At 39.2% G+C, this 17,113-nt stretch overlaps 5 non-coding genes across 5 annotated transcripts; all 5 read left to right on the forward strand.

Annotated features, from left to right (window-relative positions):
* The first annotated feature begins 1,651 nt into the window (after positions 1–1,651).
* Positions 1,652–1,815, forward strand: LOC133614952 (U1 spliceosomal RNA). Its single transcript, XR_009816653.1, has one exon. It is a non-coding gene; the product is annotated as a U1 spliceosomal RNA (small nuclear RNA).
* Positions 1,816–7,077: 5,262 nt separating this feature from the next.
* LOC133614963 (U1 spliceosomal RNA) lies at positions 7,078–7,241 on the forward strand. Its single transcript, XR_009816664.1, has one exon. It is a non-coding gene; the product is annotated as a U1 spliceosomal RNA (small nuclear RNA).
* Positions 7,242–11,645: 4,404 nt separating this feature from the next.
* On the forward strand, positions 11,646–11,809 carry LOC133614955 (U1 spliceosomal RNA). The gene has a single exon (XR_009816656.1). It is a non-coding gene; the product is annotated as a U1 spliceosomal RNA (small nuclear RNA).
* A 2,539-nt stretch (positions 11,810–14,348) lies between these two features.
* Positions 14,349–14,481, forward strand: LOC133614961 (U8 small nucleolar RNA). Its single transcript, XR_009816662.1, has one exon. It is a non-coding gene; the product is annotated as a U8 small nucleolar RNA (small nucleolar RNA).
* A 2,434-nt stretch (positions 14,482–16,915) lies between these two features.
* On the forward strand, positions 16,916–17,113 carry LOC133614958 (U2 spliceosomal RNA). The gene has a single exon (XR_009816659.1). It is a non-coding gene; the product is annotated as a U2 spliceosomal RNA (small nuclear RNA).

Here is a 17,113-nt window from a genome sequence, read left to right on the forward strand (position 1 = left end):
ACCTCTAAATTAAGTCTTTGTTACTTAGAATATGTTCCCCTAGTGTCCAAAAACCTCTAAATTAAGTCTTTGTTACTTATAATATGTTCCCCTAGTGCAGGGATCGGCAACCCAAAATGTTGAAAGAGCCATATTGGACCAAAAATACAAAAATAAATCTGTCTGGAGCTGCAAAAAATTAAAAGCCTTATAATGAACTCAACACATGATATAAGTGTCTATATTAGCTATATTAGCATACTATCAAAATGACTATGTGTCACAAGCTGACACAAATCTTTGTTGACAGAAATGTTGAAATGTAATATTTATTCTACACATTTTTACAACATTGAAAAACAATAGTAAAACTTCTCAGGAGGTGAGACAACTCCTCTAAATGACTGTCTTAGAATGGCCAAAGGTATAGATGTGTGTGTCCAAGTTAAAGAAAACGGCAGGCTGTCTTCTTCTAATGGATTTACAACAATCTATGGAAGCTGGGTTACGTTTGCTGTGGTCTGGAACAACATGGCACACAAACAACTATCAGAAATGCAGCCAATATTACATTCAGGTAATATGTCATGAGACATGCAGATATAAATTAAATACACAGAGGACATAGGAAATTAAATGATGCAATTCGTACATAAAGCTAGCCTAAATAGCATGTTAGCATCGATTAGCTTGCAGTCATGCAGTGACCAAATATGGCTTATTAGCACTCCGACAAGTCAATAATATCAACAAAGTTCACCTTCGTGCATTCACACACAGCATAAAACGTTTGGTGGACAAAATGAGACAAAGAATAAGTGGCATAAAACATGTCTTTCTGTGGCAGTGTCGGAGAAAGTTGTACATGTAAACAAAATACGGTGAGTTCAAGCACCGCCAAAATTAGTAGGACAGAACTTCGTTCGCCAAATACGCTCATCAGAGAATCATTTAATACAAACAGTGGGATTTCTAACAAATAGGGAGGTTTGTGTCATGTTGTCCTCCTACAGAAACCCTATTAAAACAAACAAATATATTTACCCTATCTTTTTCTATTTTCATACATTTTTGAGAAAGCTCAAGGGAGCCACTAGGGCGGCGCTAAAGAGCCGCCGCCGCAGGTTGCAGACCCCCGCCCTAGTGTCCAATAAAACTCTAAATTAAGTCTTTGTTACTTAGAATATGTTCCCCATACTAAAGTGTTACCAAAAACATATAACTTTGTCTTGAATTTGAAAAAAAACATTTTATTTTTCACTAAAGAAGGGTTCGGTGAATGCGCACATGAAACTGGTGGGGTTCGGTACCTCCAAGAAGGTTATGAACCACTGAGTTAGATCCTAAACAGTGTTGTATGTGCTACCCACCACTAGATGGCAGCAACATTAGCATACTGTCCCATATTAGGAAACAGGAAGTGGTTGTGAAGGGGAGCAGTGACTTCCCAGTGGAATGGAGGCGTGTAGAACAAGCCGCATTGCATGATGGGAACACATAGTTGTGTTGAAGTGTAATATAAATAGTAATAATATTGTAATGATCCAACAGTGTTGTGTAGTAGACTCTTGTACATGTGCAGGCTTGTTGAGTGTGTGTGTTTGCTAGTGTGCACCATCACTTAACATGGTGTGTGTGTGAATGACTTGTGTGTGTGAGACGTGTACAACTCATACTTACCTGGCAGGGGAGATACCATGATCAAGAAGGTGGTTCACCTAGGGTGAGGCTCAGCCATTGCACTCCGGCTGTGCTGACCCTTACGAATTCCCCAAATGTGGGAATCTCGACTGCATAATTTGTGGTAGTGGGGGACTGCGTTCGCGCTCTCCCCTGATATGATGTTAAATGGAAATAAAGTATTTACCATCCTCTATGTTCGACCGGGTTTATGTTGAGGACATAAATATTCCTTATCAATTGTAAATACAATCAGTATCAAAGTTATACTTTCTCTGCTATGACTGACAGATTGTGAATAGACAAAACTTCGCTACTTTTACTCCGCTACTTTTATCTACATTCAGCTCGCTACTCGCTACTAATTTTTATCGATCTGTTAATGCACGCTTTGTTTGTTTTGGTCTGTCAGACAGACCTTCATAGTGCCTGCGTTTCAACAAATGCAGTCACTGGTGACGTTCACTCCGTTCCACCAATCAGATGCAGTCACTGGTGACGTTGGACCAATCAAACAGAGCCAGGGGTCACATGACCTGACTTAAACAAGTTGAAAACTTATTGGGGTGTTACCATTTAGTGCAATCTACTAATACAAGTTCCAATCAATTAATCAAAAGTGTGAAGGAAAAAAGACAATTTTTTATTTCACCAGTACACCCCGTCAAAAGCCTAAAGACTGACTGCACAGTTCCTGTCTTCACAATAAAAGTGCCGCTCCATCGCGCCTGCGCTTTCAAAACAAGAGTCTCCGAAAGCCTGCGCAAACAAGCTAGCAAGCTACGGAGTTTGCCGCCAATGTATTTCTTGTAAAGTGTATAAAAACGAATATGGAAGCTGGACATATAAGATGCCAAAAACCAACCACTTTCATGTGGTATTAGACAGAAAGGAGGAACTTTTTTTCTCCTCCATTTGAAAACGTGGACGTTTGTCATCACTACTGTCTGATTCCAATCAATGCAAGTCATCAGAATCAGGTAATACACCAACTTATATTCTTGTCTTCATGAAAGAAAGGAATCTATATGTGTTAAACATGCATGTATATTCATTAAAACACTATTAACATGTAAACAAAAACGGCAAAAAAATATATATAAATTATATACTGTATATATCAATGTATGTATATATATATATATATATATATATGTGTGTGTGTGTGTGTATATATATATATATGTATATATGTGTGTGTGTGTATATATATATATATATATATATATATATATATATATATATATATATATATATATATATATATATATATATATATATGATATGTGTGTGTATGTTACTCATCCGTTACTCAGTACTTGAGTAGTTTTTTTACAACATAGTTTTTACTTTTACTCAAGTAAATATTTGGGTGACTACTCCTTACTTTTACTTGAGTAATAAATCTCTAAAGTAACAGTACTCTTACTTGAGTACAATTTCTGGCTACTCTACCCACCTCTGTTCATAACCTTCTTGGAGGTACCGAACCCCACCAGTTTCATGTGCGCATTCACCGAACCCTTCTTTAGTGAAAAATAAAATGTTTTTTTTTTTTTCAAATTCAAGACAAAGTTATATGTTTTTGGTAACACTTTAGTATGGGGAACATATTCTAAGTAACAAAGACTTAATTTAGAGTTTTATTGGACACTAGGGGAACATATTATAAGTAAGAAAGACTTAATTTAGAGTTTTTTGTACACTAGGGGAACATATTATAAGTAACAAAGACTTAATTTAGAGTTATTTGGTTAGGGTTAGAGGGTTAGGGCCAGGGTTAGGGTTATAATAATGCCATGCCGAATAAGGCATCAATAAGTACTTAAGACACTTTTTGTAACTTTTTTAACTGTTTTTTTTTCCTTTCAAGGAAACAAATAATCACTAGTATCAGTTATAAGATTGTTAGTCAAGGAGGTCAGTGAACTAGTTGTGGCATTATCACATTGACAGAGACGCCTCCAGAGGAAAACTTACTGCCATCCTGTGGTGAGTACTGCACATTGCACTGCTTATGGACAGACTGTTAGTCAAGGAGGTCAGTGAACTAGTTGTGGCATTATCACTTTGACAGAGGAACACTTTGCTGACATTCATGGCCTAGTGACGTTATGATGGTCATGGTTGAGTTTATTTCCAACATGCTTCACAAAGTTACATGAAGGAACATCAGATGTTGACAATATGTCTGAAAAGGAGTAGGAAGCAACATGTATGTCACTAAATGTCGCACGTCAGTATTATTGTGCACACGTTACCATTAGATGAAATTAATACTTTAACCTATCTTTTTCTTGTGTTTCTTAAACCAAGTCGTACTGTTGCCATCTATTTATGTCGGGAGTTTAGCTGCTAGAACAATTTCATACTGGTTTATATTGACAAAACAAATCAATAAATAAGTATTTATTGTATAGACATCGGGCAGCACGGTGGAACAGGGGTTATTGCATGTGCCTCAAAATACGAAGGTCCTGAGTTCAATCCCGGGTTCGGGATCTTTCTGTGTGGAGTTTGCATGTTCTCCTCATGACTGCGTGGGTTCCCTCCGGGTACTCCGGCTTCCTCCCACCTCCAAAGACATGCACCTGGGGATAGGTTGATTGGCAACACTAAATGGTCCCTAGTGTGTGAATGTGAATGTTGTCTGTCTATCTGTGTTGATCCTATGATGAGGGGCCGACTTGTCCAGGGTGTACGCCGCCTTCCGCCCAAATGCAGCTGAAATAGGCTCCAGCACCCTCCGCAACCCCAAATGGGACAAGCGGTAGAAAATGGATGGATGTATAGACATCAGAGCAAGTGGGAGGGCATTAGACGAGAATGAATAACACACAGGCTCCAGGTAGCTTTTACTTTTAGATTACCGTATTTTCCGCACCATAAGCCGCCCTGGGTTATAAACCGCGCCTTCAATGAACGGCATATTTCAAAACTTTGTCCACCTATGAGCCGCCCCGTGTTATAAGCCGCATCTAACTGCGCTAAAGGGAATGTCAAAAAAACAGTCAGATAGGTCAGTCAAACTTTAATAATATATTAAAAACCAGCGTTCTAACAACTCTGTTCACTCCCAAAATGTACGGTAATGTGCAAATGTGCAATCAATAAGCATCAATAACTTAATGTTGCTCGAACGTTAATGTCACAACACACAAAATAAACATAACGCTCACTTTCTGAAGTTATTCTTCATTCATAAATCCCTCGAATTCTTCTCCTTCGGTGTCCGAATTAAAAAGTTGGGCGAATACGGGATCCAAAATGGCCGGCTCCGTCTCGTCGCAGTTCTGTGAATCCTGCCTTCCGGAAAGCTCGGACCACAGTTGTGACCGAAATATCCGCCCAGGCATTTACGATCCACTGGCAGATGTTGGCGTATGTCGTCCGGCGCTGTCTCCCTGTCTTAGTGAAGGTGTGTTCGCCTTCGGTCATCCATTGTTCCCACGCCGTTCGCAGTCGTGCTTTAAATGCCCTGTTGACACCAATATCGAGCGGTTGGAGTTCTTTGGTTAAATATTGCCTTAAGTTTAAATTCTGCGTTATACGCGTGTCGCTTAGTAGGAGCCATTTTGTGGTCTTTACAGATGTAAACACACAAATGAAATGAAACGCAATATCCGGGGGCTTCTTCTTCTATGGGGGCGGGTGGTTGCTTACAGTAGAAGAAGAAGCGCTTCCTCTTCTATGGGGGCGGGTGCTTACCTTGGCGGTTGCTTACCATAGAAGAAGAAGCGCTTCCTCTTCCACGGGGAAAAAAGATGGCGGCTGTTTACCGTAGTTGCGAGACCGAAACTTTATGAAAATAAATATTTATATTAATCCATATATAAGGCGCACCGGGTTATAAGCCGCACTGTCAGCTTTTGTGAAAATTTGTGGTTTTTAGGTGCGGCTTATAGTGCGGAAAATACGGTATGCTGAAGGCCAATAAAAACAAGCTGCAGGCCAAAGATGGTCCCGGGGCCACACTTTGGACAGCCCATATACAGCATTTGTTGTTTTAGGAAACACATATATGAAACATGTGTATGAAACAATAAGAGTGTAATGTATTATTTATTTTTAGTAGAATGAAGTCCCTTACTGGCTGAAGTGCAGGATTTATAGTTTGTTTCTAGCACTGTTCCCGTCCTCGACTGAACGATGGCGACACACTGCTTTTGTCTTACCTTTTTGTATTTGTACGATTACGTATTTCACCGGGAGGCGAAGTGTTCATAAACAAGAAATGGAAATTGGGAACGATTGGGAACATGGTACCAAACCAAAAGTTGTTCCAAAAACAATTTGATACGAACACACGTACTGTTACACCCATAGCACGTTTTATAGAGTTGTGGCACGCCGTTGTGTGATTATGAGGGAGGTAATAGAACAAAACATGCCTACATACTGAACAATTTTCATAGAAATGGCAGCCGACACATTTTCACGATTGATTTCGGCGACAAATGGCGACATAAGTGGCAGGCTAGCAACTTAACCTACATTCTTTAAATACTAGTGATCTTTAAATTTGTCTGTACAATAAATACTTATTTGTTGATTTGTTTTGTCAAGATAAAACAGTATGAAATTGTTCTAGTAGCTAAATTCCCGACATAAATAGATGGTGACATTACGACTTGGTTTTTAAAAAAAAGAAAAAGGTAGGTTAAAGAATTAATTTAATCTAATGCGACATTTAGTGAAATACATGTTGCTTCCTACTCCTTTTCAGACATATTGTCCAAATCTGATGTTCCTTCATGTAACTTTGTGAAGCATGTTGGAAATAAACTCAACCATGACCATCATAAAGTCACGAGGCCATGAATGTCAGCAAAGTGTTCCTCTGTCAAAGTGATAATGCCACAACTAGTTCACTGATCTCCTTGACTAACAGTCTGTCCATAAACAGTGCAGTGTGCAGTACTCACCACAGGATGGCAGTAGTGTTAGCATGTGATCCTGTCCAAACAAAGAAACAGGAAGTTGCAGTAGAAGGGGGAAGGTAGAATTCCTAGTTGAGTCGTTCAGTTGATGAAACAACACAGGTTAGTTTTCAAAAATAACAACTGTATTAATTCACATAAACCTTTGTGTCATTTCACGGATTGAAATAACTTAATTGTCACACCAGCACACACAGACAAGTGTGTCTGTACTAGTAAACAGGAAGTGGTTGTGAAGGGGGGTGGGACACTTCCGGTTGAGCTGGGTCGTGTAGAACAAGCCGCATTGCATGATGGGAACACATAGTTGTGTTGAAGTGTAATATAAATAGTAATAATATTGTAATGATCCAACAGTGTTGTGTAGTAGACTCTTGTACATGTGCAGGCTTGTTGAGTGTGTGTGTTTGCTAGTGTGCACCATCACTTAACATGGTGTGTGTGTGAATGACTTGTGTGTGTGAGACGTGTACAACTCATACTTACCTGGCAGGGGAGATACCATGATCAAGAAGGTGGTTCACCTAGGGTGAGGCTCAGCCATTGCACTCCGGCTGTGCTGACCCTTACGAATTCCCCAAATGTGGGAATCTCGACTGCATAATTTGTGGTAGTGGGGGACTGCGTTCGCGCTCTCCCCTGATCTTAATGTTCAATGACAAATAAAATTCTCATCACCTCCGTGCTCTGAGTAGTCCTTGGTGGCAAAAATTTGAATGTTTCATCGTAGATGGTGTGATTCTAATTGCCCATTATACTGCCCCTCACAAAGATAGTAATGGGAGATGTCCGATAATGACGGCCTGCCGATATTGACGGCCGATAAATGCGTTAAAATGTAGTATTCGGATATTATCGGTATCGTTTTTTTTTTATTTTCTTAAAATTAAATCATCATAAAAAACACAAGATACACTTACAATTAGTGCACCAACCCAAAAAACCTCCATCCCTCATTCACACAAAAGGGTTGTTTCTTTCTGTTATTAATATTGTGGTTCCTACATTATATATCAATATATATTAGAGATGCGCGGATAGGCAATTATTTCATCCGCAACCGCATCAGAAAGTCGTCAACCATCCGCAATCCACCCGACCTAAGATTTGATCAGAACCGCACCCGCCCGTTGTTATATATCTAATATAGACGATGCAAGGCATTAGTGAGGTTATAAAGCTTTTGCCTGTTAAAGAAAGGAGACTGATCCAATGCAGCACAGACATTCGCGTGCCACGCTGTCACGACCCAGACACACACCAGTGCGCAATCATATGGGAGCCGCGCTGAGCGCACCTCCAAGCGCGTCTCGCTGCCGGCAACGGCCGGGTATATGGGCCCGACGCTCCAGCGCCATCCATTTTCAGGGCTAGTTGATTCGGCAGGTGGGTTGTTACACACTCCTTAGCGGGTTCCAACTTCCATGGCCACCGTCCTAGCTGCTGTCTATATCAACCAGGGTGAGCCCCACCCCTTTCGTGAGCGCACTGCGCGCGGAGTGATCCCTGTTACGCGCCCCCGGCAACAGGGGGTGGCGGGCAGGTAAGCTGCGCGGGCGGAGCGCGCGGAGTGACCCCTGTTACGAGCCCCCGGCCACGGGGGTGGCGGGCAGGTAAGCTGCTTACCTGCTGCGCGTGACGCCGGCCGCGGCGAAGGCGGACGAGGCGGGGTGTCGGTGTGGTGGGCGCGGTGGTGACCCTGGACGTGCGTCGGGCCCTTCTCGCGATCGCCTCAGCTACGGCTCCCGGTGGGGCCCTCTCGGGGGAAGGGGCCTCGGTCCCTTCTCCGCTCCGTAAAAGTGTGCATCTCTTTTTTTTTTTTTTCTTCTGTTGTGGCATATGCTGCAGGTGCCTGATCGTTTTTCGTATGTGGGTAACAACATTTAACTATGCATATATATTTCCGAATTGGTTTAAATGCCACCCGCCTGAATCTATTTAAAATCTAATTTGTTTTTATTTCAACCACCCGACCCGACCCGACCCACGGATAAAATCTAATTTTTTTTTATTTCATCCGCCCGATCCGCGGATCATCCACGGACTCCGCGGTTGTGCCCGCAAACCGTGCATCTCTAATATATATCAATACAGTCTGCAAGGGATACAGTCCGTAAGCACACATGATTGTGCGTGCTGCTAACCTTTAACAGTTAATTGTACCCATTTTCATTAATTACTAGTTTCAATGTAACTGTTTTTATATTGTTTTACTTTCTTTTTTTATTCAAGAAAATGTTTTTAATTTATTTATCTTATTTTATTTTAAGGTACTTTTTTTTTTTTTTTTAAGTACCTTATCTTCACCATACCTGGTTGTCCAAATTAGGCATAATAATGTGTTAATTCCACGACTGTATATATCGGTTGATATCGGTATCGGTAATTAAAGAGTTGGACAATATCGGAAGATCGGATATAGGCAAAAAGCCATCATCGGACATCCCTATTAGTAACTCATGCGATAGCTGCCGCCATCTAGTGGTGAGTAGTGAACTGCACACCCTTAATGGTTTTTGCTACAATTGTCAAATTGTGATTAAAGAAAACTATTCAACATTAAAATGTAACTTATTAAAACATCACTCTACTGTAACTTGAAATAAATAAATCTAACAAGAGAATATTTGATCAGATCTTTAAACTGCTGTTCACAAACACTCTCCTTATTATTTCACTTAGTTGTAAAATGTTTTTTTCTAAAAATAATCAGCAAACATTTCTCTCTCTGGATGTGCAAAGCTGGTTTTCCACTTTGTTTTGTTGTCTGAATAGTAATAATACTCTGACAACCATAGAAGATATATTTTAATAAGTACATTGCTACTGTTGTGAATTACATTATTATTGATATATGTTTGTTAGACATGTACTGTTTATTGAAATAAAGTTACAGGTTAAAAATGTGCAAAGCTGCAAGAGACACGAACCAGAAGACTTGCAGGTGCAACTTTCCTCACAAGGAACAATCATAAGTATCAGTTATAAGATATAATATGGATAAGAATAATTCAAATTTAAACAAATGTTATTATATTTGTGGGAATAATTCTGAAATATTGCTTATACTTTTATTTTTGTTGTTTTCACCGTAAACATCCTTTAATGTGGTGTCATATTTCCATGCTGTGACAGTGACATCACTAGTGCATTTTCCCTCATGTAAAAAAACTTAGTAACACAAGAGCATTTTAACAATACAGAAAAAATATACAAAAATAATAAGTAAGAATAAAACACATTTTTAGATACAAAAATAAGAAACAAAACTAGAATAAAAAATTTGACGTAATAAAGATGTGAATGCAATAGAAAACAATAGAATGTCATAAACTTTGAATCACAATAGCATTTTGAAAATATAGGGAAACAAAAAGTAAGAATAAATTGCAATGATGTAAAAATGATAAAACAATCTAGAACAAAAATTAGGACATAATAACAATGTGAATACAAAACACTACCCTACTTGGTGTGTGTAAGATTGAACTTTTACATATTAGAACAATGAACCAGAAAAGTGAATCCCAGTAAAAAAAAAAAAAAAAAAATACAATTAAAAATGAATGATTAAAAAATCACACACACACACATATGTATGTATGTGTGTGTATGTATATATATATATATATATATATATATATATATATATTCAGGAAAAATGTGGATCCAATTGCTACTAGGTTAAGTATGACTCATTTTCTTCCATTTGTTCGTGATGTCTCATCTCTATAAAAGTCGTTCTCACGGCGGCCGAGAAAGGTCACTACAATTGCAGACACCACAACAACATAAGGACACAACACAACAACTTTCAGCTACAGCATGATTGTAAAATCCACAATAAATGTTATCATTTTCTTCTGACCAAAAAATATAAATATATATTGAATGTTTTATCTAACTATTTTTATATTGATATTGAGTATGTGTTTAAGATACATATTGATATTGTTTTATTGGCCCAGCTCTAGGTTCAAGTATTATTTCTTCGAATGGTAGCATGTGCACAATAACACTGACAGGCGACATTTAGTGACATAAATGTTGCCGAAAACAGATTTTTTTATGCAGCTCTGGAGTCTGTATTGATGTGTGCAGGTAGATAGATTGATAGATATTACTTTATTGATCTCTTCAGGAAAGTTCCCTCAGGTAAATTAAAAGGTGTACCTAATGTTGTGACCGGATGAATCAGAATAATGTTTATGAAGTTTATTTACAACCGTGTCTGGAAAAAAAATATCTGTGAGGTTAAAGTAAATGTACAGAAAATGGTCAGGTTTGATTTCTGCTATGTCAATAACCGCCTATGTCCACGTCAGTCAGCCACTGCTTCCTACTCCTTTTCAGACATATTGTCCAAATCTGATGTTCCTTCATGTAACTTTGTGAAGCATGTTGGAAATAAACTCAGCCATGACCATCATAACGTCACTAGGCCATGAATGTCAGCAAAGTGTTCCTCTGTCAAAGTGATAATGCCACAACTAGTTCACTGACCTCCTTGACTAACAGTCTGTCCATAAGCAGTGCAGTGTGCAGTACTTACCACAGGATGGCAGTAGTGTTAGCATGTGATCCTGTCCAAACAAAGAAACAGGAAGTTGCAGTAGAAGCAGGAAGGTAGAATTCCTAGTTGAGTCGTTCAGTTGATGAAACAACACAGGTTAGTTTTAAAAAATAACAACTGTATTAATTCACATAAACTTTTGTGTCATTTCAAGGATTGAAATAACTTTATTGTCACACCAGCACACACAGACAAATGTGTCTGTACTAGCAAACAGGAAGTGATTGTTAAGGGGGGCAGGGACACTTCCGGTTGAGCTGAGTCGTGTAGAAAAAGCCGCATTGCATGATGGGAACACATAGTTGTGTTGAAGTGTAATATAAATAGTAATAATATTGTAATGATCCAACAGTGTTGTGTAGTAGACTCTTGTACATGTGCAGGCTTGTTGAGTGTGTGTGTTTGCTAGTGTGCACCATCACTTAACATGGTGTGTGTGTGAATGACTTGTGTGTGTGAGACGTGTACAACTCATACTTACCTGGCAGGGGAGATACCATGATCAAGAAGGTGGTTCACCTAGGGTGAGGCTCAGCCATTGCACTCCGGCTGTGCTGACCCTTACCAATTCCCCAAATGTGGGAATCTCGACTGCATAATTTGTGGTAGTGGGGGACTGCGTTCGCGCTCTCCCCTGATCTGTGTGTTCAAAATAAACATTTAATTTTATTAATGCAAGATCAAATTAAATACTCTAAATAATAGTCACAGATAGTGATGGATTGATGAGACTTCATGAAGCGTTTCGACACATTGCAAAACTGTATTGATACTGTGTCATCAAATACTGACATCTGCTGGACATTAAAACTCCCTACAGGCAACCTATGGACCGACTCAACTGACACTGATTTTATGACCTAGTACAGTGGTTCTCAAATGGGGGTACGCGAACCCCTGGGGGTACTTGAAGGTATGCCAAGGGGTACGTGAGATTTTTTTTAAATATTCTAAAAATAGCAACAATTCAAAAATCCTTTATAAATATATTTATTGAATAATACTTCAACAAAATATGAATGTAAGTTCATAAACTCAGTGAAGCACAAGCTCAGGTTTCTCACTAAAATGTCCGTCAAAAAGAACTGTGAAAAGAAATGCAATATTCAGTGTTGACAGCTAGATTTTTTGTGGACATGTTCCATAAATATTGATGTTAAAGATTTTTTTTTTTTTGTGAAGAAATGTTTAGAATTAAGTTCATGAATCCAGATGGATCTCTATTACAATCCCCAAAGAGGGCACTTTAAGTTGATTATTACTTCTAGGTGTAGAAATCTTTATTTATAATTGAATCACTTGTTTATTTTTCAACAAGTTTTTATCTATTTTTATATCTTTTTTTCCAAATAGTTCAAGAAAGACCACTACAAATGAGCAATATTTTGCACTGTGATACAATATAATAAATCAGAAACTGATGACATAGTGCTGTATTTTACTTCATCTTTTTTTTTTTCAACCAAAAATGCTTTGCTCTGATTAGGGGGTACTTGAATTAAAAAAAAAATTCACAGGGGGTACATTGCTGAAAAAAGGTTGAGAACCACTGACCTAGTATATACAATAATATAAACCAAGTCATTGTATTTCATTTAGGATTATTTCATAACTTCATTTAAATAAAAATATATTTTTTGTCTTTTTTAGATACAGTCAATAAATAATGTGAACATGGAAATCTAAGAGAACGTGTTGTGAATGAGGATGCTTGTGGACCTGGAAAATATTATTTATCTATTTTTACACATTTTTATTTTTAAAAAAAAAACGGTTTTTCCAACGTATTCAATTTTAGACGCTTTCTCTTCTTAGTTATTATTTCTCCGGCTGTAGAAAAGACACGCTCACAGGGCACAGAGGAGGCGTCAGTGCGACACAGTTCGCGTATCGGTCACGTGACCAAAACAGCTCATGATCGGTCACGTGACTTTCTAAAAGCGGTACGCGCACCGACACAGGGTTTCGCTCTATGAGCTCGACGCATGCGCCGATGCATCGGTGTTGCCGGACCCATCACTAGTCACAGTCGCACACATTGGAATAGCCCGTTATATTGTCATGTGGGTGTCTCACCACAAGATGATTTAATAATGTTCAAGAGTAAGCTCACCTGAAGGAATCAATAAAGTACTATCTATCTATGATATCACATATTATAGTAAACATTACAATTGTAACCTATTTTTATGGGCTTTCCTCTTGGTGATGTTAAGTTCCTTGTTATACGCTGTCATACAGTATATGCCTTGAGCTCTTACTTTGAAGGTGCTAAGAGCGGAAGTGATGTCACGTTGTTGGAGTGGAGCGGAGGAAAATAAAGTGGTCCTCGTGTAAACTGGAAATTCCGTGTTTATACGAGGACCACTTTGTTTTCCTTCTTTTCAAAACCTCCGCGCCACTCCAACAACGTGACATCACTTCCGCTCTTAGCACCTTCAAAATAAGAGCTCAAGGCATATACTGTATGACAGCGTATAACAGGAATTTAACATCACCAAGAGGAAAGCCCATAAAAATAGGTTACACAATGATTGAGTGGCATAAATGTTGCAACCCTGTCATGTGGTAATCTGATGGTTAGTTTTATTCTGGCAGGGTTGAACTCAGCACAGACATCTGCCTGCCGAACACCGACATGACCGCTTCTGATGTTATGTCACCTATTGTCTATTTCTAAACTAACCAAGGAACTGCAATTTACGTCGTTATTTGGTATATAATTACAAAATAAAGAAATATAACAAGTATGATCACTCAGTGAGTAATCCAAGATTTATATGTTCAGATCAAACCAGGAAGTAAAATCCTCCCTTTTCTTCTTCTGTGGTGCTATATTTGTGTGTTTTAATTATTTCTTGAATCAAAATAATATCAAACAAAATCAATGTTTTGGATATTTTGTTAGGGAATAAATGAATGATCTATAAGGGTTTGGTGAAAAAAGCTCCATCCTTGGGTTGGATAGTGAGTTTCTTGACTATACGACAACATGCTTCATTATTTACAAATTGATTTGATCCAAAACACAAAATGTGAGCATTTAACTCAAATATCCGAGCATGTTTGCCTTTTGGTTAATATATGAATATATGTGAGTTTGTGTCAAAAGGAAACCATGACTTTGTTATCTTTGCCCTGGAATATAAAAACATTGCTCTGTCAGTTGGGAGATATCTTCAGTGAGGTACATCCTTACCTGTTACTCCAGCAATGGAGTTACAGAACATGATGAATGGAGAATCATGAGATATGATTAATATCTCTTGTTTGCAGAGAACAGCAACACTCTGCAAAACTCATTCTGACATTATTAAGCTAACAGAGTTTATTAGTTTACACATTTTCTAAAATTAGTTTGTTTTTAAGTGAATATCCAAACTGGTTTTGTGTCATTTATTGATGCTCTGGTGTTGTCCAAGTCCTTCTTATTCTGCACAGTAAAAAAACAACTAAACAGAAAAGTTAAACACAAGATCCCAATGACATACTTGCCAACCCTCCCGAATTTTCCGGGAGACTCCCGAAATTCAGCACCTCTCCCGATAACCTCCCGGGATAAATATTCTCCCGAAAATCTCCCGATTTTCAGCCGGAGCTGGAAGCCACGCCCCCTCCAGCTCCATGCGGACCTGAGTGAGGACAGCCTTTTTTCATGACGGGAGGACAACAGAGTGACAAGAACTAAATCATCCAGACTAGAGATAAATTGTATTATTATGTTTATCTTACCTAAAAATAAATATATTTATTAATTTACAAAAAAAACAACTAAATACATGTTTACTATATTTTGCTAAAAACATCAAAATTAATTGTATTTTTATTTGTATTTTTTCCTGACTCCTTATTACATCCAGCCATAGAATTATACATTAAAATAAACATATTTGAAATAATTGATTTTAAATTATCATAATAATTCATTTAAAATGACCATATTTAATTATTAAAATAATTGCTTGTTTATCAACAACTTTTGCATTTTATTCATTACATTTTGAAGCTCTCAGAAGCCAAATTATGTTATATTCCTTAATATTTATTTATGCAAGTTTGAAGTATCAATTATCTAAACACAGTTTTGTTTGCATATTTTCAGGATGTATATATATATATATATATATATATATATATATATATATATATATATATATATATATATATATATATATATATATATATTAGAGATGCGCGGTTTGCGGACACAACCGCGGAGTCCGCGGATTATCTGCGGATCGGGCAGTTAAACCAATTCGGAAATATATATACATAGTTAAATGTTGTTACCCACATACGAAAAACGAGCAGGCACCTGCAGCATATGCCACAACAGAAGAAGAAAAAAAAAAGAGATGGACACTTTTACGGAGCGGAGAAGGGACGCCTCGCCGGGGTCCGGGACTGAGGCCCCTTCCCCCGAGAGGGCCCCACCGGGAGCCGTAGCTGAGGTGATCCGCGAGAAGGGCCCGACGCACGTCCAGGGTCACCACCGCGCCCACCGCACCGACACCCCGCCTCGTCCGCCTTCGCCGCGGCCGGCGTCACGCTTACCTGCCCGCCACCCCCGTGGCCGGGGGCTCGTAACAGGGGTCACTCCGCGCGCAGTGCGCTCACGAAAGGGGTGGGGCTCACCCTGGTTGATATAGACAGCAGGACGGTGGCCATGGAAGTCGGAACCCGCTAAGGAGTGTGTAACAACCCACCTGCCGAATCAACTAGCCCTGAAAATGGATGGCGCTGGAGCGTCGGGCCCATACCCAGCCGTCGCCGGCAGCAAGAGCCGCGAGGGCTAGGCCGCGACGAGTAGGATGGCCGCCGCGGTGCGCGCTGAAGCCTCGGGCGCGAGCCCGGGTGGAGTCGCCGCGGGTGCGAGGGACATCACACAGCGCGGCTCCCATATGATTGCGCACTGGTGTGCGTCTGGGCCGTGACAGCGAGTCACGCATTGAATGTCTCTGCTGCATTGGATCAGTCTCCTTTCTTTAACAGGCAAAAGCTTTATAACCTCACTAATGCCTTGCATCGTCTAAATTAGATATATAACAACGGGCGGGTGGCGGATGGCGGGCGGGCGGGTGCGGTTTTGATTAAATATTAGATCGGGTGGATGGCGGATGGTTGACGACTTTCTGATGCGGTTGCGGATGAAATAATTGCCTATCCGCGCATCTCTAATATATATATATATATATATATATATATATATATATATATATATATATATATATATATATATACTGTATATGTATGAAATACTTGACTTGGTGAATTCTAGCTGTCAATATACTCCTCCCCTCTTAACCACGCCCCCAACCACGCTCCGCCCCACCCCCGACCACGCCCCCACCCCCCTCCTCCCGAAATCGGAGGTCTCAAGGTTGGCAAGTATGGGCCCAATGATCATTAATTGAAGTAAACATTCTCAAATAACATGCAAATGTACACATAAACAACAATTTACAATACTTCATTATTCCTTCATTAAATTATTAAAACATGATTAAGTCAACTTAAGACCACTTCTGATTAATTTTTGTCGCAGTAAATCAACCAGGAGTGATCAAACACTTCCAGTCATTCAAAGTATTTTATAGCCTTCAAAACAGTGCAAGTCATTCAAAAAGTGCATGGTTGTTGTTTGGTGTGTTGATATGTGACGTGGTGGTTAATGAATGTGTGTAACCGTCACTTTAGCTTGTTGTGTCTGGAATGACATCCTCCCTTCTGACAATTTGGTAACAACGCTTCTCTGCCTTTAGACCAAGATTAAGTGCAGCGTCTGTTCTACTCAGTTAATATCGTATATGTACCCTACTTGGGGATTATATTTTAAATTGATTTTTTGGAACAAGGAGATGGAATAGGGGCTTTCTATGTCCACTCCATGCGTTGACCTGATATCGCAGTACTCTCTCTCTCTCTCGTCAGAGTCAAATAA

This window comes from Nerophis lumbriciformis, linkage group LG17 (genome assembly GCF_033978685.3).
Source record: "Nerophis lumbriciformis linkage group LG17, RoL_Nlum_v2.1, whole genome shotgun sequence".
In the NCBI taxonomy this organism is placed as follows: Eukaryota; Metazoa; Chordata; class Actinopteri; order Syngnathiformes; family Syngnathidae; genus Nerophis; species Nerophis lumbriciformis.